This window comes from Carassius gibelio, chromosome B17 (assembly GCF_023724105.1).
Source record: "Carassius gibelio isolate Cgi1373 ecotype wild population from Czech Republic chromosome B17, carGib1.2-hapl.c, whole genome shotgun sequence".
Lineage (NCBI taxonomy): Eukaryota > Metazoa > Chordata > Actinopteri > Cypriniformes > Cyprinidae > Carassius > Carassius gibelio.
Window position 1 is genome coordinate 9,748,374 of NC_068412.1, and position 26,100 is coordinate 9,774,473.

At 36.7% G+C, this 26,100-nt stretch overlaps 1 long non-coding RNA gene across 1 annotated transcript; it reads right to left on the minus strand.

The window, feature by feature from the left end:
• Positions 1-19,743: 19,743 nt before the first annotated feature.
• LOC127976732 (uncharacterized) lies at positions 19,744-20,719 on the minus strand. The gene is made up of 3 exons (XR_008157918.1): positions 20,607-20,719; positions 20,404-20,488; positions 19,744-19,843 (listed from the first exon to the last, which is right to left on the minus strand). It is a non-coding gene; the product is annotated as an uncharacterized LOC127976732 (long non-coding RNA).
• Between the last annotated feature and the right edge of the window lie 5,381 nt (positions 20,720-26,100).

Consider the following 26,100-nt stretch of genomic DNA (forward strand, 5'->3'; position numbering starts at 1 on the left):
CACTATGGTCTTCTGGACACTTCAGGAGAGAATGCACAGCTGTACGGTGGCTTGAGGATCAAGCATTTTTGACTTATTTCTCTGAAAAGAAATCATGCAAATGTGTTAATTTCCCTTCACTATGTATTATATATATATATATACATATGTTTTGGCTGTTTTGGGTTTAGCAGCTTCGGAGAGGGGCACATGCCAGTACCCTTTGGTAAGGCAAGTTTGGAGATGTAGTGGACCCCTTCGAGGCGATCCATGAGCTCATCCAACCGAGGCATTGGGTAGCTGTTGAACTGCACCAAGGGCTGTTTAATGGTTACCTAACTTCAGCATTTGTTGAATTTCCAACTCAATAGCCTGCCGACGAGCCTCTGGGACTCGGTAGGGCCGTTCCCTGACTATGGTTCCTGGTAGTGTGCGGATCTTGTAATGGAGGATCTGTGTTCGCCCGGGGATCGGGATGAACATATCTGGGAACTGGCCTAACAAGTGCAGCAAAGTCTTCTGAGCTGCTGACAGCTGGGGGTTGACATCCACGACCAAGGACTCCACTGTGGTTAGGGTGGCGAGCTGGTCCCTTGTCCCCACCCATTTCTTCACCAGGTTAATGTGGTACAGTATATCTGGTCTGCCTTCCGCGGTCCCAGCTGGTGGATATGGTAAGTGATGGGACCGATCTTCTCCGTGACGGTAGATGGGCCTTGCCAGCTGGCCAGGAATTTTCAGGCTGCATTGGGGACAAGGATCATCACTCGGTCTCCAGGCTGGAATTCTCAAAGCTGTGTGGCTCGATTGAAATGCAGCTGCTGAGCCTGCTGAGCCTTGGTGAGGTGCTCCCGGACTAATTGCATGATCTGGTCGATTCTTTCCCTAATTTATTTCACATGTTCGGTCAAGGAGCAGTGGGCTGTTGTTCCCATGCTTCTCTTGCCACATCCAACAACCCACGGAATAGTAATTATGGCAGCATTAGCTCCCAGTCTTGTTGTCCTCGGCTGCCACTCGTCGCAGCATTTGTTTGAGGGTTAATGGCCCTGATAATAGGCAATAGGAATCGGTGGGCTAGAGGGAGGCATCCTTGGGGAGGTTTTCTAGAAGGTTGAGCAGGACTGATAGAAACATTTGACTTTGGCCTGCTGTCCCGGCTAGTGAAAGTGGTCACATACCTGTTGGGTGGTTTTGGCTGCTCCAAGGTGGCCAGCAAGCTGGTGCAAGTGTGCTAAATCCAGCACGGTCTCCGTCTTTGTCTATGGCACCACCAGCAGGGTCTTTTCCTCCCCCCTCCCCCCTATATCGGATGATGAAATCCGGGAGAGGATGAGACCTCGGTTGTGTCTCTTTCCCCTCTATCATGTACACTTGAGCCAATTTGTGTTTTAGATGGTCGTCCTTGCAGTGTTCCTTAGCGACTGAACCCCCTCCCGCCACTTGCTGATGTAGGTCAAGGAAGAAGTAAAAATTATGTGGAGGGGTCTCACCATCACTCCCGCTGTCCGAGGCGAGTAAGAAGGTGAGTTGACGGGCTCTTTTCGCCAGCCTTTTGCCACAGCGGTTCCCTCTGGTGCTTGCAGGATGCACAACAGCAACAAGCAAGCAGTCAAGCCCTGGTCAATTCCTCCTGAGAAGGATGGGGACTGGCAGACCCTTCACTACCCCCACTTCCACCGACCAAGAACCAGTGCCGGCCGAGATAGTCACTCTCCAGGCCAGTATGTATCGTGTGTCTCCATGCACACAAGTGATCGGGCGGTCATTGATTTTCACCTCCACTTCTGGAACCCCCACAGGCCAGTCATAGTGAACGATACAGCCTGCAAGCCACGTCCATACAGGTGGTGTTCGTACCTCTGTTGGCATGGGCTCGTCTCTCGGCGCGGGAGCCACCAGCCTGACTATTGCGGCACTAGCTCCCCCCACATCCCAGTGTTGGGCCACATTCTCCAGCTCCACGACCTCAATGAGCTCAACAATGGTGGCGGGGTTCCTCATCCCAACCACCTGGCAGTGGGTCCTCGGAAGAGCCCGGAAGTACCGGTCGATGACGACGCGCTCCGTTACCTGGGCTGCTGAGGGATCTCCATCCAACAACCAATGTTGAGCAAGTAGGAATAATTCAGCAGATTGGGCTCAGCAGGGAGGCGTGGTTTGTACTTCCAGTCACGTAAGTACTTGGCTGCACAGACCGAAAAAAAGCCCCAGGTGGGCCAGGATCTCCTTTTAGAGCTCATCGTATTTTTCTGACATTGAGGATAGTAGTCTGAAGTAGGCTCGTTGTGCCTCACCCGTGAGAAAGGGCGCCAGCAGTCGCACCAAGTCTTCCCTCTTCTAGCCCTCCTGGGTCAATCTGTTTTCAAACTTCAAGGCTTCACCATCATCATGAGTCGTCATTTTTGGCAAGAGCTGCATCACTTGTACAAGGGGGTTGGGTAACGGAATGCGTCGACTTTGTGGCCATGCACAATGCGTCGAGCTCCTGCTCGGTCTGACCCTGACGGGCTGCGAGATGTTCCGTTATTTGTTGCTGGCAGATGATGATGCAGGGAGATTGCTTGTCAGTGTTCCTTCCACTAATATGCTCACAGAGAGAGTGTTAGTTTGCTTTCCTATGGAGAGGCTTCTCACCCTTTGTCGAGCCTCAGGTGTGGCTGATCAGCCCTTAGTGCTAGTGAGTTGGTGCTCCTCGTGAGTTTCCAGGGCAATGCTGATGTGGAGCCGGGATATTCTAATTCTGATTTGATTCAGATTTAAATTAAATTACATATAGGCTTACATATATGCTTACATTTACATTAAGGTGAAAATTATTCAGGACACTGTTTCAGACTGGACTCACAACCATAACAAGAACTGGCAGCTAAGAGTCATTTGCTTCCAGAACCAGGCTACACTGATTGTACTGCATGTTTGTTTCTGCATGCAGCCTGCAGAAACAGCAACAAAAATACTTTTCATGCTACTATTTAGGGGTACGTTGCCATGCAATTGCATTCTATTCGATAATGTTCTAAACAGGTAAAAAAAAAAAAAAAGAGTAAAAGATCAGTCTTCAAAAAAATCAGTATCAACATTTTTACCCAGCCCTATAATGCTTAAACCAAAGTACTAAAATTACTGAAAATGTATGCAATGTTTGTGATATTGTTTCAACCATTTCTCTCTCTCTCTCTCTCTCTCCTATATATATATATATATATATATATATATATATATATATATATATATATATATATATATATATATATAAATTATATAAAAAATGTATCCAGTATTTTAAGGGACCTATGACTCAGTAGGTCTTTTATAGCATGTGTTAAACTCTCTGTTCTGACTGATTAGTGCAGTTACATGAGACTTAGTCTTGTAAAATGAGTCTCTTTCGGGGAAAAAATGGGGCACCCGTCTCTCTGATGTGGCTCCGAGAGCCATAAACCTCCATGTTGTTGAGCATTTGGTGGCAGTATGCAGAGCACAGTCATGGCCTTGCCTAATGAGACCATTTTATATTCACAGAAAGACAGAGGAGAGTGGGAGTTTTAAGCCTGATTAACTTAAGCAAAAATCTCCTTATGTGTTTTTTTTTTCACACCAGACTTCAAAGGGATCACTTTTTAAATTTCCTGGACACTGGTATTAAGTGGACTGGTTTACAACTTCTTTCTTGAGCTTCAAAGAGTGAAGTGAACAATGAAGTGAATCTACCACTGTCATAAGTTCACGAGGCATCAGATAAACACAATTTGTCAGAAGAAAGGCTAATAAAGAATGACCAGGAGTAGGAAGAGGGTAATGCAACTCTTCATGTGTGGGAGTTTAGAGCTTTGTGTTATAAAATGACCTCTTTGTCTTTCAGCATAGTGTAATTTTGAGTCTAGTGGAGTGTGACCATACATGTGTTCGATTCAAGTGCAGAGAAAAAGGGGAGAAGCTCTTTCTTGCTATATTTCAGTTTGACGTTCCCCATTAGACACAGATGACTATTTGGATGATTTATGGATGTTAAGTCACTTACAAAACATGAAATTATCCTAAAACAGATTCTAGCAACCCCGATTGGTGACCAAATGTTATTTTTTTCCATGCAGTTCCCTTTAAACCTTGCACACATAGGACACAAAAAAATCTCAAAAACCTCTGAAGAATTTGATTACTTCCAGAGTCATGGGGATTCCCATTTTTAAGTTGTGTGAAAGGAACAAGGAATTAATCCAATAGTATAATGAATCATTTGACACCCAACTAATGATGTCTGGATCACATTGACCTTTTCCCAGTGTGAATGAGGTAGACCACGTGCACCTGTGGCCACCCCCAAGCTGTCAGATCGAGGTCTGAATTTGTCTTTTGCCCCCTTTGTTTGGTTTGTCAATGACCTCTCATTGTGGTTTCAGACATGAGTGGAGGGACCTATTTATCTTTGTAAGTAGATGCATTTTGCTGATTTCTTTTTAGCATTTACCATAAATCATAACAAATGCTGATTTCTATTGCAGTACAGTCTTTCATTTGACAGTGATTGGCATCTCTTGTTCACATTTTTTTAATACTTGCTCGTCTTTCAAGATGCTCCTAAATCATAATCCATTATTGTTATAAAATATGTGTCCATGGCCAATGACACATAACTCAGCTCACAGATACTGTACTTTGATAAGAATCCCCAAGACAGTCACTGGTGCACTTTATTGGAACTTTTCTGAAACCTGTGATTCTCTAAAGCATCCCATATATGGGGCAAGTGCTGCTTCACACACATTCAGTTTTAACAATTTTGAAAGTGTTCATATCATGGATATGGCAATTAATAGCAAGTAATACAAGACACTTGGAAAGATAACGGCTCAAGATGAATACCAAGCTCATACAGTCCCCATAAAATTCCATCTGCTGTATCAGATCACTCATGATAAGTCCAAAAATATGTACTTTGTTTCTGTGTAACTGGTAAGACATCTGTTCTAATCCATATTTTCATATGTTTGACTTCCATTATTGCATTCTAGTATCTCCCACAAAACTGCGCCCTTCTTATAGTCACGTATAGTCTAGTTCTTTATACCAGCCAAACCCTTTGTTATCCTCCTCATACATTTCATCTCAGCCAGTTCTCCATTTCATTACACCAGAGTTTTCTGAGAACTGTTGATTAATCCCAATTCACTTTTCCATGTCCCAGCCTCCCGAAGTTTTATCAGATAACTGGTCCGACATTCTCCTAATGCTACAAAGTCATTTCACGCATGGCACTGAGATAATCCTCCATCACTATATGGCAGATATGCTCATCTCTGTCACGTGTATCTAAAGCAGACCCCCGCAGACCGATATCAGGCCTATAAAATGAGGTGTGGTGAGGCTAACGGCTGTGTGGCCGTGTATTAATGTAACATTCCTAGGCACCCTGTTGATAGATATGGGAACATTGGTCTGATGGTCTCTTTGTCATAGTTAATGGAGCTGATTGGACATGTGGTGAAGCTGTTTCATTTGCCTGGCTTGGTTTCTTTTTGCACTTTTGAAGATTTGGACCCCCTACAAGGAAAGTCAGTGGGTTTGATATGTGTAATAAAAGCAAAACATCAGTATTTTATCATGATGGCACACATGGGGATGATTTCTAAAGTTATCTGTTCATAATCTTGACTGCAGAAGGATAAAAAGAAGGACAATAAAGTACTTCAATTGGCTGATAGCCTTTACCTGCAACTTCTCCAGTGGACCTCAAGAGTGTCTTAAGAGCAAACAATCCTCAGACTTCGACTTAAATGTCAATCTCCTAAAATATAATAGATTACTTGGGTCGTGAATGCAGAAAATGTTGGTGCACTGATATTTATGCCTTGTGCGGTCTTCGGTCATTTCTGACCGGAATATTTTACGTTTTGAAATGTTAAAAATCACAGCTTCATCGGAATGATATGAAATGCGGTGACCTTCATGGCATTTGGGGTGTGAACACACAAAAAAATTGAGGGCATGATTCGAACAGTCTAAGTGGGCGTAAAAAAAATAGTAACACTCATGGTCTTCGGTCAAAAATGACCGTCCATAGGAAATGAATGGGAAATAGACAAAAATACAACAATTCAGAGAATATTTGTGTACACAATCTACAAATCGATCACAAAACTGAAAAAAGTGCACAGCAGTGAAGGGATAACACTATAAAACATCAAGAGTGTGATATTGACACATCCAATCACACACAGATGCACACACACACACACACAAACACACACACACACACATACTTACACATAGACACCTATGAACTACTGTGTCTGTAACACAGAGCAAAGTTTTGAGAATGTGAAATCCATTCAATAATTCAGTCATAATGCAGAGAAAATCTAACAGCAGTGAAGGTATGACACTCTAAATAATCACATACACACACACACACGCGCGCGCACACACACACACACCTATGACCTGCTGTCTGTAAAACAGCGATGAGAAGCAAGCGCTGCCTCTTGGGTTTGTCAGTGCACTTAGAAACTCAGACTTGGTCCTTTGCACCATTCTGAGGATTCTTATTTTTTATTTTTTTGCAGGAGCTCTGTGCCACTGAACAATATGTTCAGGTTTGATTGCAATCATAATGCAAAAACTTTAATGCAAATAATGCATGAAATCATTATTTATAACAGAAGAAATATAAAAAAATATACAAAAAGTACTCTTTAGAATGTATTAATATATATTCAAGTCCACTACTTAATATGAGTAAGCAATTATGTCTAAAAACAATAAGGGAATTCACAAGCCTCTCTATAGATTCCTATACTGGTAATAAGTGGTTGCACCATGCACTTACATGTTTTTCTTTCTTTGCTCTGACCAGGTGGCGCTAAAAAATCTTCAAAAAAAATGTATTTGAAAGGCCTAGTCTCTGGTTTAATCTGAAATACAACATTAATTTGAAAATAATTTAGAAAAAATAGAAAAAAAAATTATGTACTATTTTCTATGAGAAAAATTGTTCATAATTATTGCATAAATATGAATTAATACCTTAAAATTTTCTCAAAATACAAAAGAAAAAAGAAAAAATATTATTGAATAAAAATATATTCCACTGATTTTACTGGGGGGCAAAAAAGTTACATTTTAGGTGTCCGGTCACTTATGACCGTGAAGACCCTGAGTGTGACTCCCAAATGAGGGCCGCGCAAGGGTTAAAATCGGTTTTGATTGGCTTCCCATCCTGCTTTCATACTGTAGCTTTAATTCTTCATGACAGTTTGTAATAAAGACTACACAACCACTGCATTTGTTTACATTTGAAAATAAACAAGACCATATTTGAGTTATGATTGAGAATAGTTGCTATACAGGCTGAACTTCTGATCTGGAAAGGTACTACAAGCCAGTACTCAAACTCGGGTCATCTGTATATCGGAGAACTGCTCTTAGGATTTTTGGCTCCTCTGTATCTGTTATCTATAAGCTTAATATATGTAATTTACAATGCAAAACTCAACTTTGCTTGCACTGTGTAAAAGTTAGCAACTTTTTTTCTACTGAATATATATATAATGTAAGTTTTATTATATAAAAGTGTTTTCCTATTTTCTGAAGCTGTTGATGCAGTCTTTAATTTTACAGCGTAAGCTTAATTGATGCTTTTGGGATGATATCTGAGAATATATTGCCATGCTGCAGTCATTATTCAAAGGCTGCAAGTGTGACACATCAGAAAGTGTCCGCTAATTGGAACTGGTGCATGTGAGCGATGTGAGTGCTTATCTGAAAATCGGTCTTAAATTGAGGCTAAAATAGGAAAAACGAGAGGCTAAAATTGGAATTGTGTGAATGTGTGTGTGTGAGCCAGAAGGCTTGCCATATGGACAATGATATAGCTCAGCATGTAAATCTGTTATTTCAGTGAACAGAGGGGACTGGTATAGTCTCACTTGAAGAGTGAGTGTCAAAAACAGGCTTTGAGGATTTGTGTGTGTGTGTGTATGTGTGTGTTTGAAAAAGGGGATAATTTAAAAAATATATACACTATAGAGACTTCAAATTCCAGAAGAGTTGGCCGAGATGCTGCTCTCGGTGGGTTTGTTTACGCTGAATGGCGCTAATGAACTGTATCATTTCAGTTTTTTTTATTTATAATACATTTCCAAATGTTGTTACAAATCTGTTTTGTGCTTTGTCATTATGGTGCAGCTTAACATAAGGCTGCAAAATAACAAAACGTGAAAAAAAGTAATCCTTTTGAAAAGCATTATTTAATTTTCCAGAAATCATTCCATATAAAGCAAACCAATCAGTTTTTTTTAAGCTAGTTACATTTTATTTTTTTACTGTAATCTAGAAAGTATGCATTTAGTAAACACATAATGTGTCAGCCACTGAAACAGATATTTCACCTGTTTTGTTGTCAGTTATGCCAGAGTATTCAAAGACATGGAGTAATATAATGTGCCATGGATCTCTAGTAATTCTGCCATTTTTAAGTGCTTTTTTTTAGGAAAAAAGATTTTGAGAAAATGACTGCATGTGTTTGCTGCAGTAAGAAATGAGGCGGTTTGAGATAAAGGGCAGGCTGGTTTTCCAGATGTGCATGTGTCTCACATGAGAGCAGTCCATAATTAAACTCTACACACTCAATAACCTTAAAGATTCTGTGCAGCCAGCATTTTCCTCTTTGTTTTCCACACTGCCTCTAGAATGGCCCGCTTGTTATTGGCATGGCTCCCCGGCTACCTGCTGAGCTGTGTCACAAAACTCAAGTACAAATGGGTGCCGTCATGTCTGTGTTTTGTCCTCACCCCCTCTGGGAGATCACACTCGAGGAGAACAAGAAGGGCCTTTCCAGTTCTCACCTTTTACATCTTCAAGGCACGGCCAAAGGACACATCGCTTGAACTTTCACCTTATCCGAAACACATATTCCTACCAGTTATGTTTGCAGTAAAAAGAAAAGAAAAGAAAGCTTCTGTTTGGAAAAATGTTCCAGGCAACAGTTTAACTTGTAACTATTTAATCTTTATACAGCTGCGGTGAACCAGCAAAGATCAGGGTTTTTATTTCCCTCATTTTATTTTTTTTGGAGCCGTGGGCCACATGCATACCGACAGCGACAGATACGGTGCCAAGTCAGATAAGCTTGTAAAACCATAAGGAGCCTTGTGCACATTTTTAGCTAAATGGAGGCAAATGTTGTCAGAATATATCAGTGAGTTCCCCTCAGGAGCCAAAACTCTGGCAAAGCAACAGAAACCAGTAGAGTCATGGGGAAGAAGCTTAAGGACAGAGGAAACACTAGCACATTTAGTGCATATCATTTTAATTATGTGACTCAGCAATGCAATGCTAAGGGTTCTAAAAGTTCATTCTAAAAGTTGAATTAGAGAAGGCGTCATTTTTAAAGAGACACTCATAAATGAAAATTCTCTTATTATTTACTCACTCAAATGATGTTCGATTTTATCTCTAGTGTGAATCACAAAAGGAGATGTTTTGGAAAACATCCCTGCTGCGCTTATCTATATATACAATACAAGTATATAGTAACCAGGGGTTGTCAAGCTTCAAAAATAACAATGAATATCATAAGCGTACTCCATGTAACTCAGTATTCCAAGCTTTCTGATATCCTACAATAACTCTGGGTTAATAATTAATCATTAAAAATGTCCCTCTCTGCTGTAGCTTAGCACTTTTACATATTCTTTCTAATCTTTTTGTATTCTGTCTGTTTTCTTTTCATACAATTAACAAAAGCAAAAAAGACCTCTAACACTAGCTTGCTCTAATCTTTTTCTATTCTATCGGTTTTCTTTTTATTTATTGTATTATTTAAAAAAGCCCTTGCTATGTGTGCTGCGTTTAAGCTAACTGAGACTTGTTATAGCACTTGTATATCATTGCTCTTTTGTTGATTTTGATTGCATCTCATTTGCTTGCTTCTTGCTTCCTCATTTGTAAGTCGCTTTGGATAAAAGCATCTGCTAAGTGACTAAATGTAAATGTATATTCAAACTTGGTGTACCACGGTCAATTGCAAGACATGTCAACGATCACCGGTTGTTCTCACATCAAACTCACGTGCAAGGATTAGTTACAGAATTCATCCAGTTTTGGATGATCTGTTCCTTTTAAAAGCCATCTTTTCTGTAGACACAATATGGACAAGATTTTTTATTTTTATTTTTTTTTACCCAGAATTCCCTTTAGCAATATTACTGTGAGCCAGATTCCTAGAAAGTATATTCATGGTGTCAGCATTAGCGCAATTACTCAAAGTAAAGTAAATTCAAGGTAACAGATGGTGTTTGGACATATTCTGGGCTTGTCATTGACCACAGGGGATCATGGATGCCTGAGTGCAAAGATTCTCTCATTGCAGCACAGCACCTTTCAGAGGTTTTCAGAGAATATTAAAAGAAAATTACATGATTTGGATTTCTCTCAGTGGACTGATATCCACTTTTCTTGTTTTACTGTTTTGGCAGTTTTTTGTGGTTTGCAAATACTAACATATAATTTACTGTAAACATACTGTAAAACAGAAATATCTTTTTGTGTGTTCGTGTTCCACGGATAAATGAAAGTTACACAATTTGGCTAATATAAGGGTGAGTAAATAGGTGATCATTTTCATTATATGGTCAACCTTTTTTATACCTACTTCCAGTCCATGCAATTTTTTCCTTATCATTATTTATGGGTATTTATGTTTCCTAAATTATATTTCTTGTTACTTACAATGACATTAAAACATACATACATTTTTAGCGAGCATATATACTGTCATGTCACAGCAGTTAAGAAATACATACTAAATATTTTTAATAAGACATCATATATCTAATTCTGAAGTTAACTTTTGACACTTTGCTTTAGTGGGAACCCGTAAGTCACCTCTGTCTTTCCTTTTGTGCAAACCATCCTTTGAGAACATGTATTTGTCTTTGTCTTCTTCTTCTTATTATCTCTCTCTTTCTCTCTCCCACTCTCTCTGTCTCTTGCTCTCTCTTCTTTCTGTGTTTTCTCTCACATCCCTCACTCTTATCCCCCCTCCCTGATCTCTCTTTTTTCATTTTCGCCCTGTCTGAGAACGATGGCCGGAGGCTTCTTTGAACCCCAGGGGGTTTAAGAGGACAGCAGTAGACAATTATCGGCAGCGTGATGGCAGCCGCTCATGGTGATGTTTTTTTTTAGACCCATGCCACTTTGAATGTCCGTGCAGGGTGGGTGCAAATAAGTGGTAGCTCTTAGGGACATTATATAAAGCCTTTGATGATGCCTATCATGCATCAACCTGGTCTCACAGAATTCCGTGAAATGTCCACGGGTCCTTAACTCAAAATCCGTGAAGCCATCACGGAATTGCCCCAAATTCCGTGACCCGGCCACGGATATTTCTCCAACGCAAGTCAATGACACTGACCTCCCGTGATCCACACACGGATACCCGTTTCAATGACGGAGTACAGAACTCGCTGAACGGACGTGCTTTCTCATTTGGAAACGCAACATTTGAAGTATTTGTTTCTTTTCCAATATCAAATGCCATAATGACATTAACCAGACAGCTGTTGTAGTTATTGCATTGTCCTGTCATCATAAAAATTACGTTTGTTTCAGTTACAAAAGTCCCGTGATGGCACGGACCTCCACAACCTGACCTCACTCACTTGTTTAGGAACTTACAAGCTTTTCGTCGACACTGTTGCAATGGCATGTAATTAACTTGGCATTTTTTCTCGTCCTGTCATCATAAAATCCAGTTTGATGGCGTTTTACACACATTTTGGCTATAGTCAGAACTAAAATCTGTGATAGGAGCACGGAGTGGGTCTGTGCTTAGATCACGGATAACTCTAACGCATGTCAATGACACTCATCTTCCGTGGTCCGTACACGGATCGTTTCAGTGATGGAGTACAGACCTCACTCAATGGACGTGCTATCTCATCTGGAAACGCAACATTTGAAGTATTTATTTTTTTAAACACCAAATACCACGACCAACCTGACTGTTATTGTAAGTATTGCATTGTCCTGCCATCACACAGATTCACTTTGATTATGTTAGCCTAACTAAAATCTGTGATACGAGCACGGAGTGAGTCTGTGCTGAGATCACGGATAACTCTAACGCAAGTCAATGACACTCTTCTTCCGTGGTCCACACACGGAAACCCAGTCTCACGGCAGTTCGTGATTTTGTCACGTAATTTAATCTATTTATTCGTGGCAGGCACACGTTTATTTCCTTATTTTCATGATTGCAGCACGTTTTTTTAAACTAATGCATTTCAACTGGAGGCATCTTTCGTGCATCAGCACAATATTTTCTGATTAATTATTATTATTTAATTTTTCACAGGACAACAGAAGAAACTCACTGAAACTTGAAAAAAAATCGGAGCTTAACTTACTGTACAAAACTGAGCAAATACTGTATTGCTGGTGACAAAAACACATTAAAACTTTTTTAGCTGTAAAATGCGCAATGGTTCTTTTTTTACTTTTTCATTGATTTTTATTTTTTTTCATAGGCCTAGATAGGCCAAGTCATTGACACATAACTGTAACACATTTTCACATTAAGAAGCAATTTAGTTTAAATAAAAAGAACAAAAATATATATAAAAAAAATGAATAAATAAATAATTTATTAGCGATAGGCCTACAGATTTATTTATTTTTTAATTTATTTTTTATTTTTTTACTTTAGACTCTAAAGTTAAACGTTTTTATTAAGGCTATTGTAAAGGCTTCTTAAAAATGCTGTCGCTGATGAGCCTCTGATCGCTGTCAGATTCTGTGATATGAATGTCCGCTAATGGGTTTAGAATGAGCCCCGCTCGGCCCGTGTTCTGTCTTACTGTAATATTTCACCTGTAATAAGACCGAAATAATATAATTAAAATAAAGAAATGAATGAATACATGATAACATCTAAATACATGTTGATAGATTTAGCGTTATAGTTTTAAAAATATTAATAAACAGCAAATCAACACAGAAAGACCTAAATAATAATAATACATAATTAATAAACAGCGCCGCCCCTCCCACCACGCGCATCACGCGCTGTGCGTCAACCCCAAAGCGTCAAAAACTGAAGCGTGGTCAAGCGCCTCTAGCGTCACTGACATGAGATGTTTATCGCTTTGAAATCACGTTCAAGAAGTCTCATTCAGCACACATCGCGATACTTTCCATCAGTTTGCAAGAGCCGCAGGTGGGGTGAGTTATACAGTCTATGGTGAGTAGTAGTAAATATGCTCTTTTAATGCCTGTCATAAAACGTATTCTGTCTTCTTTATTAATCAGATGAGCGCCTTATGTTTACTCTCTGTATTACATCGGTCATCCGAGGCTGTCTTTGAGTTTCATTGTGTTTAACTAAATGAACACAGCTGCTAACTGGTTAAACTCTATCGGTCACGTGACGTGCCACATACCTGGGATACGTTTTATATTAATTTCAGGTTCAAAGATGTAACTTGTATTTGTAGTAAAATCATGTTAACCATGACACCTACAAAAGTAGGTAAAACCCAGTAAACAAGACATTTACCATGTTTTTTTTTTTTTTTTTTTTTTTTTTTTTTTTTATCACAGTAACTGTATACTGTAGTATAGTAATAGCACATTAATCACCAAATTAACTATAGTTGTACCACTGTAATGGTAGTGTTTTAATGTGCTTTTATATATGACATTTCACAGTAATCACATTTACTGTACCATGCTTGTAATACCTTTTTAATGTAAAAAAAAAAAAACATTTTCCCATATTGCAGTTCAATTCATATTGGTTTATATCTTAAATATTTTGCTCACAGGTCACTATTAACATTCTGTATATAATTCTGTTTTATTTTCTTTCCCCTTGTATTAATTTTTTAGCTGAAAAGACGTAAAGTAAGCAGTCACCCCAGTGGTGTTTGTGGAGAGGTATTCCTTCAGAAATGGAGAAGACAGAAAGCTGCAGAGGCAGGTTGGTCTGTGATAGTTTGTCCCTTTTATCAAACATTCCTGTTGTTATCATTTGCACAGCATTTTGTTGTTTCTTAAACTGTTGTACGGTCCAAATACCCACACTTGCCATCTTTGCACATTTCCTTTATTTGGCCCAAGTGAGCATGAAGATCACAATGTGTGTCGATCTTAACATGACAAAGTTCGTTTCAACTTTGTATTTTAAAAGAAACTTCTAAATGTCTTTTCAATAGTCCCTAATAATACATTTTAATGCGCTAAAATTAGCGCCCTATTAACCCTATTAAAGATGACAATTTATTTTGTGGTGCTTCTAATTAAGTGATAAAAAGAAGTTACAAATGATGTACAAAATAAATATACTTTTCTATGCACCAAGAAAACATGCAACACTTTGTTTTACTACTAAATTACTCTCAATTTCTAATTATTATAATTAATATTTCACAAACATTGGAAAGTTGCGTGACCTCCTGTGAGATCTCTGCAAAAAGTCTCACATTAATTCCAAAACATGATGCATGATGGGATACACTAAGCGTTGTATAGCGCTCCGGAGCAGTATTGGAGAGGTTTAGTGTGTGTTAAGGACACCGTGCTTTGGCATTATTAAGACCGGGGACAGTCTCATAGTCACATACACACACTCTCAAGTGAATAAGACCTCAAGTGTGGGTATCTGGAAAGGGGAAAAGTCTTTAAAATGATCCCTAAATACAGTCCCACATCAAAGTCTTAATAATTCACTAATTCAATTTAACACTTTGTATTGTACAAGCCCCTGGACAATCTCATCTGACACTATCACAATATTGGAAAATCAGTTGCCCCACACAGTCAGAAAGTTTATATTGTTCATTGGCTTCTCATTAAATTACTTTAAATAAGCCCCATCAGTTCATGTTCCCACTATACGTGATCTCCATGACTAGATATTGCTATTAATGACTTGCTTTTAATAATGGATGCATTTAACATTTAATTATACAGCATCTTTGCAGATTATGCTTTCATGGTCTAAAAAAAACACAGTAATGTTGCATTTAATTACATAATATTTCTATCCTTTCTGTCTTACAGGATTGTTTCCAGCATGCACAACAATCCCCTAGTTCCAGTCATGAAGTGAATGATGTTATTGTTAAAGTTATATTTCTGCATTTTTATGTAGCAGGTGTTTGTTTTCCTGAACACTTTATCTTTCTTCCAGTGTTCGGACAATCAGTGTTTACGTGATGCTCTGCTGATTGAGTTTTATAGATGATATTGCACACTTGACATGCATGTCTTCATGATGTTTTTTTGTGAGTTTGAAATATTTACATTGTGTTGTATCACTTTTTGGTCAATAGAATCTTTTAAGAAAATGTATATTTTTACGGTGTTCTCTGAAAGATATATGCCATATTTATAATGTTTTGTTTTTTAATAAAATAATTTGCACACTGAAAATTGTTAACGTTTACAACATAACTGCCTTTTTTTTCTTCATAGTTTTATTCTTCAAAAACGAGCTTGGTGACAGAGCAGTAATATGCGCACTTTGTCTTTAAATGAGTTTGACATATCAATAAATACTGGAAAACTCTTACAAAATTATGTATGTTCATTATGCTTTATTTCAGTTTTTATTCCTAGAGATTAATTGGTAAAGCAAGGCAAATCACAGAAACAAATTTAAATAATTTAATAACTTAATAATTTCACTCTTTACTTTTTATTAGTAAATGCTCTTGTCTTTGGTCAGGAAAAAATGTATCTTTTAAATTGAATGAAATGAATCTATTGGTTAGATAAGATACAACTGTGACTGTGCAGTTCACATCACGTGTTGTACACACACATGTACACATCGCTATTGCCAAATTGTTGTCAAGCTGAATAACAATAATTTCTGTATTTGCATTATTGTTGGAAGAAAGTGTAGACGTTAATAAAACACTATCTAATAGGTAACAAATTTAATTTATTGTTAACCAATCTATACCTTTAGCCGAAAAACGGAAAACAGCGTTCATGAATGACAATAAATGGTTAAGGAAGTGTGATGACGCTGCTCAGCTTTGATGTCATTGGCTGTGAATGTCCCTTGTCATCGCAGGACTGTATGTGGTTGGATTATCTTTTAACCCATATTAAACAGCGGATCATGTTACAAAAGTATGTTTTGCTGCTATTATCACATTAGTAAATATATTAAGTCAACATTGGGTGTTTCTATGTTGAGAAAAATCACCTTTTTACCGAGATCCTAACACTAACCCTAAGAATAACTTCAATGAACTACAAAAAACAGCGCCTAGTATTCCCTTTCCATAGATAGAACGATGGAGGCTTATGGGTAATGTAGTTTAAAAAGTTTTATTAACGAAATTAAATAAATAATATATTGAATGGTAAACTAGACATATAAATATGTTCACTGTGTAAACCACTATGATATATTTGAGAGGCATGGTGAAATTTAGTATTTTAGAGTATGCAATATGTAAAATGCCTTCATGCCACCTTTCCATTTATTTCTGAAAACTGTGCCCAACATTATTTTATCAGCATAGCATAATTAGTAATCATGCTGATTTTCGCTTTGATATGTTAATTGGACTCTGATTTACAGCCATTTGAAATGTACAGTTTTTGGCTCTTCCGGGGGGTGCTACTGGGCCCCTGGGGGTAGAAGGGCAGTAAAACCTACATATATGTATTTTCCTCATCATGGAGAACAAACTGAGGTGAGTCACATTTATATCTGACAGTTTTCACAGTCCTCTGTTTTCTAATTCTTACATCATTGCTATTATACCTTTTGACAGGACATTGTGAGGCCATCTGATGAAACATGGAACAATTATAAAGAAATGTTTTGATAATAAAAATAATAGATTATTTATTTGATTTTTGAAGTAAACATCAATAAATATAATGGATGAACCTGCAACAACATGCCATTATCTATTCCCCACTGTTAAGCAGTAATCAAGGACAATGTATACACATTGTGATACTTCACTATAACACAAGGACAAATTCATTCATATATATATATTACTAATAACTAATTAGCAAAAATCAGTGTAAAAATGTCCTCTCACCCCTGTCTCTTGCTCCTCATGTGCTGGACATCAGTAATGTGTGTGCTCTTGGTTTTAATGCAGTACAAAATCAACGTTGATCATTCCTGCTACATTCTCAGTTATCCCTCAAGTGTTTGTAACTATAAAGCCCATGGCACCATCTTGTAATGCAAAATAATTAATCTCGTAACTCCCTTTCTTTCACAAAACAATTGGCATTTGTTACTAAATATAAACAATAATAACTTTCTGGTGTACTGATGTCCCAGATGTCATTAATCTAAACAAATATTTTTATGTCTTAATTAAGTGTCACTGGCCCACCGGTGGGCCCAAAGCCATTGCATATTTAAAACCGTAATATTCTATACTAAACCTAAACTAATCTTGACAAACTATATATCATTGGAGACCTTAGAGGTTGCATTTTTTATATTTGACCACTGTTTTATATTTAAAATTATGTAGTGACAGTAATTCATTAATTTGTGACAAGAAAATTTAGCAAAAAAAAAAAAAAGTAGTTGCCTTTTGTTACAAAAAGCTGATACATACATATACAATCACGAAAGTATATATTTCTTATATTTTTTTGGCTGCCAATAATTCAGACAAAACATCTTTTCTAGTTTTTATAAAAAAAATTGAGAATAAATTGAATATGTATATTTGTATATCTATGATTGATGTTGCAAGTATTCAGTAAAAAATTAAATGAATGTCAATTTCATGTATGATCATAATATGATGTGATAATATGATCATGATCATGTATGAAGTTTCTGTAACAACACTCTAGTAGCTATGTTTGATTAAAACATCATTTACAACCTATCTATAATGTTTTATTGCTGTTTGAATAAAAAAAATCAAATCAGTCGTCCATTACAATTCATACAAGGAGCATGACTAGTACCTAGTGGACATTGTTGGTATAGCAACTAAAAATAACACAGAAACCTAATTTTTTGTGATATCAATGTCAAATTTGGAACACAACTTCTTTAGATTTTAGGCTTTTCATTTGACATGAAATTAAATTCAACACATACTTTTTTTTTTTTTTTTTTATAAAATATAAATAAATATTAAATTATTATTTTTTTATTACAACAAACTTAAACACCTATAACTTTTTTATTTTACATTTTATTCAACTTCTTTCACATGTACAAGAAACTTCCAAGTGTGTTTTTAAAAACGAGCCCAAAATTAGGTTCATATTCCAAACCGTTCCAGAATTACATTAATTTGAATCTGGACATGCCCTTTTCAGCTCTACCCCCAAAAAGGGGGGGTGACACTTAAGGGGTTAAGTAAAAAATAATCCCAATAATGATTATGTAGTTTTTCCAAGTCTAAAATAAACACATATGAGCCTACCTAGTAAAATGATGTATTTAACAAGAATCTTCAGAACACAATATTCGTCATATTCATTTTATTGAAGCATAGACTATAAAGATGATAAAGTAGCATCAAGACAAATAAGATTCAAGGAAAATAATTATTCATAATCAAAAATACATTAACCTCATATATTAATCAGTTCACACAGATGAGTGATGAAATGTCCTTAAAAGTCACAGTCCCATCCAGTCAACTGTGATACAGATCATGTGATACATATAAGACATGAGATACTGTTCCAGAAAATAATGATTCCTTATCAACACATCTAAACTGGTTTCATCGTGATCTTCTCTCGTGTCTGGAAACAGCTTTTGGTTGATATCCAGCACTGATGTGGTGTAGCTTGTTCTCAGCCAGAAGATTAGATTAGATTAGATTAGATTAGATTCAACTTTATTGTCATTATGCAGAGTACAAGTACAGAGCTAATGAAATGCAGTTAGCATCTAACCAGAAGTGCAAGAATATAGTGTTTTATATACTTAAGTGCAGAGTAAGTGAAGCTATGATATACAGAATTTACAGTGGAGTTGTTATATACAATATTGATCAGAGTATATACAGAATATAAATATGAATGTAATGTAGGGATTGTATGTACATTATGATCAGAGCAAAGAAGGATTATATATACATTATGAATAGCAGGAACTTGAGAACAGTGGTAATAAATACAGTTGAATGAGTGTGCAAAAGTATAATTTAACAATTTATTATATGCAAAATAATAGTAGTGCAATTATATTTATTGTAGAAATAGTTTACTGTGCTTGTACAGTAACAGCTTTAGACAGTTTATAGTGTAATGGATTTAACCATGTGCAGTCTGTGCAAAATATGAGTAGTGCAATACATGAATGTAAAGTACGTGACCAGTGCAGTAAAAAAGCAGGTGCAGGTTAGATTGGTGGTGTGGAGTTCAGGAGTGTCAAAGCCTCAGGGAAGAAGCTCTTCCTGAGTCTACTAGTGCGAGAGCGTAGGCTTCTGTAACGCCTGCCGGATGGAAGGAGGGTGAAAGGTCCATGGTTAGGGTGAGAGGCATCCTTGATGATTGTTTCTTGCCCTACCCAGACAGCGCTTCTGATAAATGTTCTCTATGGAGGTTAACTGGGTGCCAGTGAGATCTCCCAGTCCTAAGATCCCAGACCTGGTCAAAGTGAAACAAACAATCCAGATGAAGTTGTTTAATGGACATAGAGCTCATCTTATGTTCTGTGTGATTTTAGCAGGGTGAGTAACTATGACCCTTGTAGTACTGTACACTTACCATTCTTCAAGCTGTTTTAAGATCTTTTGAGAAGCTTTTCTCTGAAGACAATTTACCACATCCTCTTCTTTCAGTCCTTTCGAGAGCATCACTTGGTCAAAACCCCTCATTTGGTTGATGAGATCATCTGTACAAAGTAAAATTGTTAAAATACTGCAATAAACAATTTCATTATGCAAGAATTTAGAAAAAGTTACAGAGGCAAAGGACTTGCTCATGAGACTCCATTAGCATGTGTACTTCTCAGAGACTCTAGAATTCATCTATTGTTGCAGTAAATGTGTTTTCTTCCTCTAGAGTCTTTCTCCAGAGCTAATGACTTCTCTCACAAATGTGTTTTAGTCTGTGCAGTGTAAGGCCTGGCTTCAAACCAATCAACTATCAATTCACAATTTATAACACAACATTTACAAAACAATTAAATAATGTCAATTGGTGTTTATATCAATTAAACCACTTTTATGACACTTGTATGCTTTTAAGAATAACAGGTGGTGTTTTTTTAAAACTTTAGATTAAAAATGTTCCAGTCAAACTTTGCTAACATGCTATAATTATTATAGCTGTATCAAATAAAACAAAATAAATATAAAAACATTGGAAAGAATAATTACGGCTGACATGACCAGTCCTGTGAGAGATCATCATAAAGTCCTGTAACACAGCATTGCTTCAACACACACATACCAGAGGACTTCTGTTTGCTTGAGCACAAGATGACCATCTTCATTTCTCATCCTGAGCAAATCATTTCCTTGGTCTTCCTTCTCTTCTGTGAAACAAGATAATCTTACTCTGTGTGCAATGAGCAATATTGCTCATTAAACATATAATTAAGTTAATTCAAAGTAAGATTCAGACCAGAGCATTTGATGAGTAAACAAATGTACCTGGGAAGAGCTGATCGTGGCAAGAGTCGCTGAGACTCAGTAATAGCTCTTTAAGTTTTTAGGAAGGTTTGTGAGGGTTGGCTCCCCAAAAACTTGCATACTCTAAACTGAAAAAGAAGAACAGCATTATCTGCAAACAATCCTGTAAGACAGAAAGAAAGGAAATATTATTTCATTACATGCAACTTATACATTACTATATACTTTAACTTATACATTACTTACATACATTATTTTTTAGACCATGAAAGCATTAGTGAATTATTAAGACTTTGATGTGGGACTGTATTTAGGGATCATTTTAAAGACTTTTCCCCTTTCCAGATACCCACACTTGAGGTCTTATTCACTTGAGAGTGTGTGTATGTGACTATGAGACTGTCCCCGGTCTTAATAATGCCAAAGCACGGTGTCCTTAACACACACTAAACCTCTCCAATACTGCTCCGGAGCGCTATACAACGCTTAGTGTATCCCATCATGCATCATGTTTTGGAATTAATGTGAGACTTTTTGCAGAGATCTCACAGGAGGTCACGCAACTTTCCAATGTTTGTGAAATATTAATTATAATAATTAGAAATTGAGACTAATTTAGTAGTAAAACAAAGTGTTGCATGTTTTCTTGGTGCACAGAAAAGTATATTTATTTTGTACATCATTTGTAACTTCTTTTTATCACTTTAATAGGGTTAATAGGGCGCTAATTTTAGCGCTTTGGGTTCTACAAAAGCGCATTAAAATGTATTATTAGGGACTATTGAAAAGACATTTAGAAGTTTCTTTTAAAATACAAAGTTGAAACGAACTTTGTCATGTTAAGATCGACACACATTGTGATCTTCATGCTCACTTGGGCCAAATAAAGGAAATGTGCAAAGATGGCAAGTGTGGGTATTTGGACCGTACAACAGTTTAAGAAACAACAAAATGCTGTGCAAATGATAACAACAGGAATGTTTGATAAAAGGGACAAACTATCACAGACCAACCTGCCTCTGCAGCTTTCTGTCTTCTCCATTTCTGAAGGAATACCTCTCCACAAACACCACTGGGGTGACTGCTTACTTTACGTCTTTTCAGCTAAAAAATTAATACAAGGGGAAAGAAAATAAAACAGAATTATATACAGAATGTTAATAGTGACCTGTGAGCAAAATATTTAAGATATAAACTAATATGAATTGAACTACAATATGGGAAAAATGTTTTTTTTTTTTTTTTACATTAAAAAGGTATTACAAGCATGGTACAGTAAATGTGATTACTGTGAAATGTCATATATAAAAGCACATTAAAACACTACCATTACAGTGGTACAACTATATTTAATTTGGTGATTAATGTGCTATTACTATACCACAGTAAAACTACAGTTACTGTGGTAAAAAAAAAAAAAAAAAAAAAACATGGTAAATGTCTTGTTTACTGGGTTTTAACTACTTTTGTAGGTGTCATGGTTACCATGATTTTACTACAAATACAACTTACATCTTTAAACCTGAAATGAATATAAAACGGATCCCAGGTATGTGGCACGTCACGTGACCGATAGAGTTTAACCAGTTAGCAGCTGTGTTCATTTAGTTAAACACAATGAAACTCACAGCCTCGGATGACCGATGTAATACAGAGAGTAAACATAAGGCGCTCATCTGATTAATAAAGAAGACAGAATATATTTTATGACAGGCATTAAAAGAGCATATTTACTACTACTCACCATAGACTGTATAACTCACCCCACCTGCGGCTCTTGCAAACTGATGGAAAGTATCGCGATGTGTGCTGAATGAGACTTCTTGAACGTGATTTCAAAGCGATAAACATCTCATGTCAGTGACGCTAGAGGCGCTTGACCACCCTTCAGTTTTTGACGCTTTGGGGTTGACGCACAGCGCGTGATGCGCGTGGTGGGAGGGGCGGCGCTGTTTATTAATTATGTATTATTATTATTTAGGTCTTTCTGTGTTGATTTGCTGTTTATTAATATTTTTAAAACTATAACGCTAAATCTATCAACATGTATTTAGATGTTATCATGTATTCATTCATTTCTTTATTTTAATTATATTATTTCGGTCTTATTACAGGTGAAATATTACAGTAAGCCAGAACACGGGCCGAGCGGGGCTCATTCTAAACCCATTAGCGGACATTCATATCACAGAATCTGACAGCGATCAGAGGCTCATCAGCGACAGCATTTTTAAGAAGCCTCTACAATAGCCTTAATAAAAACTTGTAATAAATCTGTAGGCCTATCGCTAATAAATAATTTATTTATTTATTTATTTTTATTTATTTTTGTTCTTTTTATTTAAACTAAATTGTTTCTTAATGTAAAAATGTGTTACAGTTATGTGTCAAGGACTTGATATTGAATTCTGTAATAAAAAAATAAAATAAATCTAGGCCTATGAAAAAAATAAAAATCAATGAAAAAGTAAAAAAAGAACCATTGCGCATTTTACAGCTAAAACAGTTTTAATGTGTTTTTGTCACCAGCAATACAGTATGTTGCTCAGTTTTGTACAGTAAGTTAAGCTCCGATTTTTTTTTTTCAAGTTTCAGTGAGTTTCTTCTGTTGTCCTGTGAAAAATTAAATAATAATAATAATAATTAATCAGAAAATATTGTGCTAATGCACGAAAGATGCCTCCAGTTGAAATGCATTAGTTTAAAAAAACGTGCTGCAATCATGAAAATAAGGAAATAAACGTGTGCCTGCCACGAATAAATAGATTAAATTACGTGACAAAATCACGAACTGCCGTGAGACTGGGTTTCCGTGTGTGGACCACGGAAGAAGAGTGTCATTGACTTGCGTTAGAGTTATCCGTGATCTCAGCACAGACTCACTCCGTGCTCGTATCACAGATTTTAGTTAGGCTAACAGAATCAAAGTGAATCTGTGTGATGGCAGGACAATGCAATACTTACAATAACAGTCAGGTTGGTCATGGTATTTGGTGTTTAAAAAAATAAATACTTCAAATGTTGCGTTTCCAGATGAGATAGCACGTCCATTGAGTGAGGTCTGTACTCCATCACTGAAACGATCCGTGTACGGACCACGGAAGATGAGTGTCATTGACATGCGTTAGAGTTATCCGTGATCTAAGCACAGACCCACTCCGTGCTCCTATCACAGATTTTAGTTCTGACTATAGCCAAAATGTGTGTAAAACGCCATCAAACTGGATTTTATGATGACAGGACGAGAAAAAATGCCAAGTTAATTACATGCCATTGCAACAGTGTCGACGAAAAGCTTGTAAGTTCCTAAACAAGTGAGTGAGGTCAGGTTGTGGAGGTCCGTGCCATCACGGGACTTTTGTAACTGAAACAAACGTAATTTTTATGATGACAGGACAATGCAATAACTACAACAGCTGTCTGGTTAATGTCATTATGGCATTTGATATTGGAAAAGAAACAAATACTTCAAATGTTGCGTTTCCAAATGAGAAAGCACGTCCGTTCAGCGAGTTCTGTACTCCGTCATTGAAACGGGTATCCGTGTGTGGATCACGGGAGGTCAGTGTCATTGACTTGCGTTGGAGAAATATCCGTGGCCGGGTCACGGAATTTGGGGCAATTCCGTGATGGCTTCACGGATTTTGAGTTAAGGACCCGTGGACATTTCACGGAATTCTGTGAGACCAGGTTCGATGCATTGCACTGAACTGTATTACTTAAACCTTAAGATGAATAAGATGATCAGTTTCATAAATCCTTTGATATTCAGCTTATTCAACATATTTCAATTCTATTGTTATTTATTTACACCCATGACACATGTATAACATTCAGGAGTCCAGGATGCTCCTTTTAATAAGAATAAAGCTGTAAAACACCAAAATTTAATACATACATATATAAATACATACATGCAAAAATTGTGGGGTCAATTTTGAAAAATGTATACCCTTATTAAGTAAACCTTAAATTGTTCAAAAGTGTCAGTAAAGACATCAGAAAATGTTACTTAAAAAATAATAATAAATGTTATTGTGAACTTTCTATTTATGAAAGAATCAAAAATGTATCATGATTAAAAAGAAAATAAGCATCACAATTTAAATTAAATTTTTTTTAATGTCAATAATAATAAATGCTTCTTAAGCATCAAATCAGCATCTTAGAATGATGATGCATGTGACTCTTCTATATTATATTATATTATATTATATTATATTATATTATATTATATTATATTATATTATATTATATTATATTATATTATATTGTTTTTTCTGGTTATCATCATTACATGACTTCATAAAACTTGAAATTATTTATATACAGTATCTTATACAGTATGTCCATTGATTTTATATATTGCATTGCATTTATTTATTTAATAATCTATGTATTAAGATAAAACAATGTGCAAATGTTTTTACATTAAATGTTCCTTTACAGGACACATCCACAAAAACGACATATTGTGGCAGATAATCATATTTGTCTTTTGTTGTAGTTGTTGTTCTTTTTTGTGTATGTGTGAAAAGTTTTGTGTTGGCACGAGAATGAACAGTGACAGTTACACTGCAGAGTGGCTCTCACTGACACAGAGCCTCAGGGCTCGACATGCTCAACTCTGAATGATGTAGTCCGTAAGCTGTGCTCACTAGTACTGCACATGTGCGAGTTTGTTTGGATGAGTCTGCTGATCTTTTTTTTTAAATGTAGTGTGTGTGTGTGTGTGTGCGTGTGTGTATGTGCGTGTGTGTGTATCTAATCCCACTTTATTAACTAATGTCTGTGTTGCTGACCTTTTTATGATCCAGTTGAACCATACTAATAAGCAAAAATGACTAATAAGCAAAGCAATTTTTTAGTGATGATAATTTAGATAAACTAACAATTGTGCTTCATTGTTTTTTTATTGCTTCTTCTCCTGTGTTCTACTGTCCAGACGTGAAATTACATTTCCTTCAGCATGAGGTTTATTCATTACTCTTTTTGGTGTGAAAGGGTTTACACATTTGCTACAAATAGAACTTCTTATATAAAAAAAAAATCAAGCTCTGCTCATATTTAAAAAAGTAATGCAAAACGTAATGCATTACTTTTCATAAAAAGTAACTAAGTAATATAATTAGTTAATTTTTTAGGGAGTAACGCAATATTGTGATGCATTACCTTTAAAAGTAACTTTCCCCAAAACTGGTGTATGTCTGCTAGATTTCCGACAAAGACTGGATGGATTTATTGAGAAGAGAATTGGAGAAGTGCGATGCTTTTTGCATCCCTGTGTAAGTGTGAGCTTGTGTGTTAGTTTGTGTGTGCGATGCTATTGATTTACACACAGTGGCGATCAGTTTCTTTGTCTGGATCATGATTATATGTGTGTCCTGATGGGGGATGGAGGGGGACAACAGCATACTCAGCAAACCTGTCAATCTGCCCTGCCCTTTATTTTAAGATATTAAATGTGGTGTGTGTAGATGATACACTGCTGCACTGATACAGATACACATGCCAC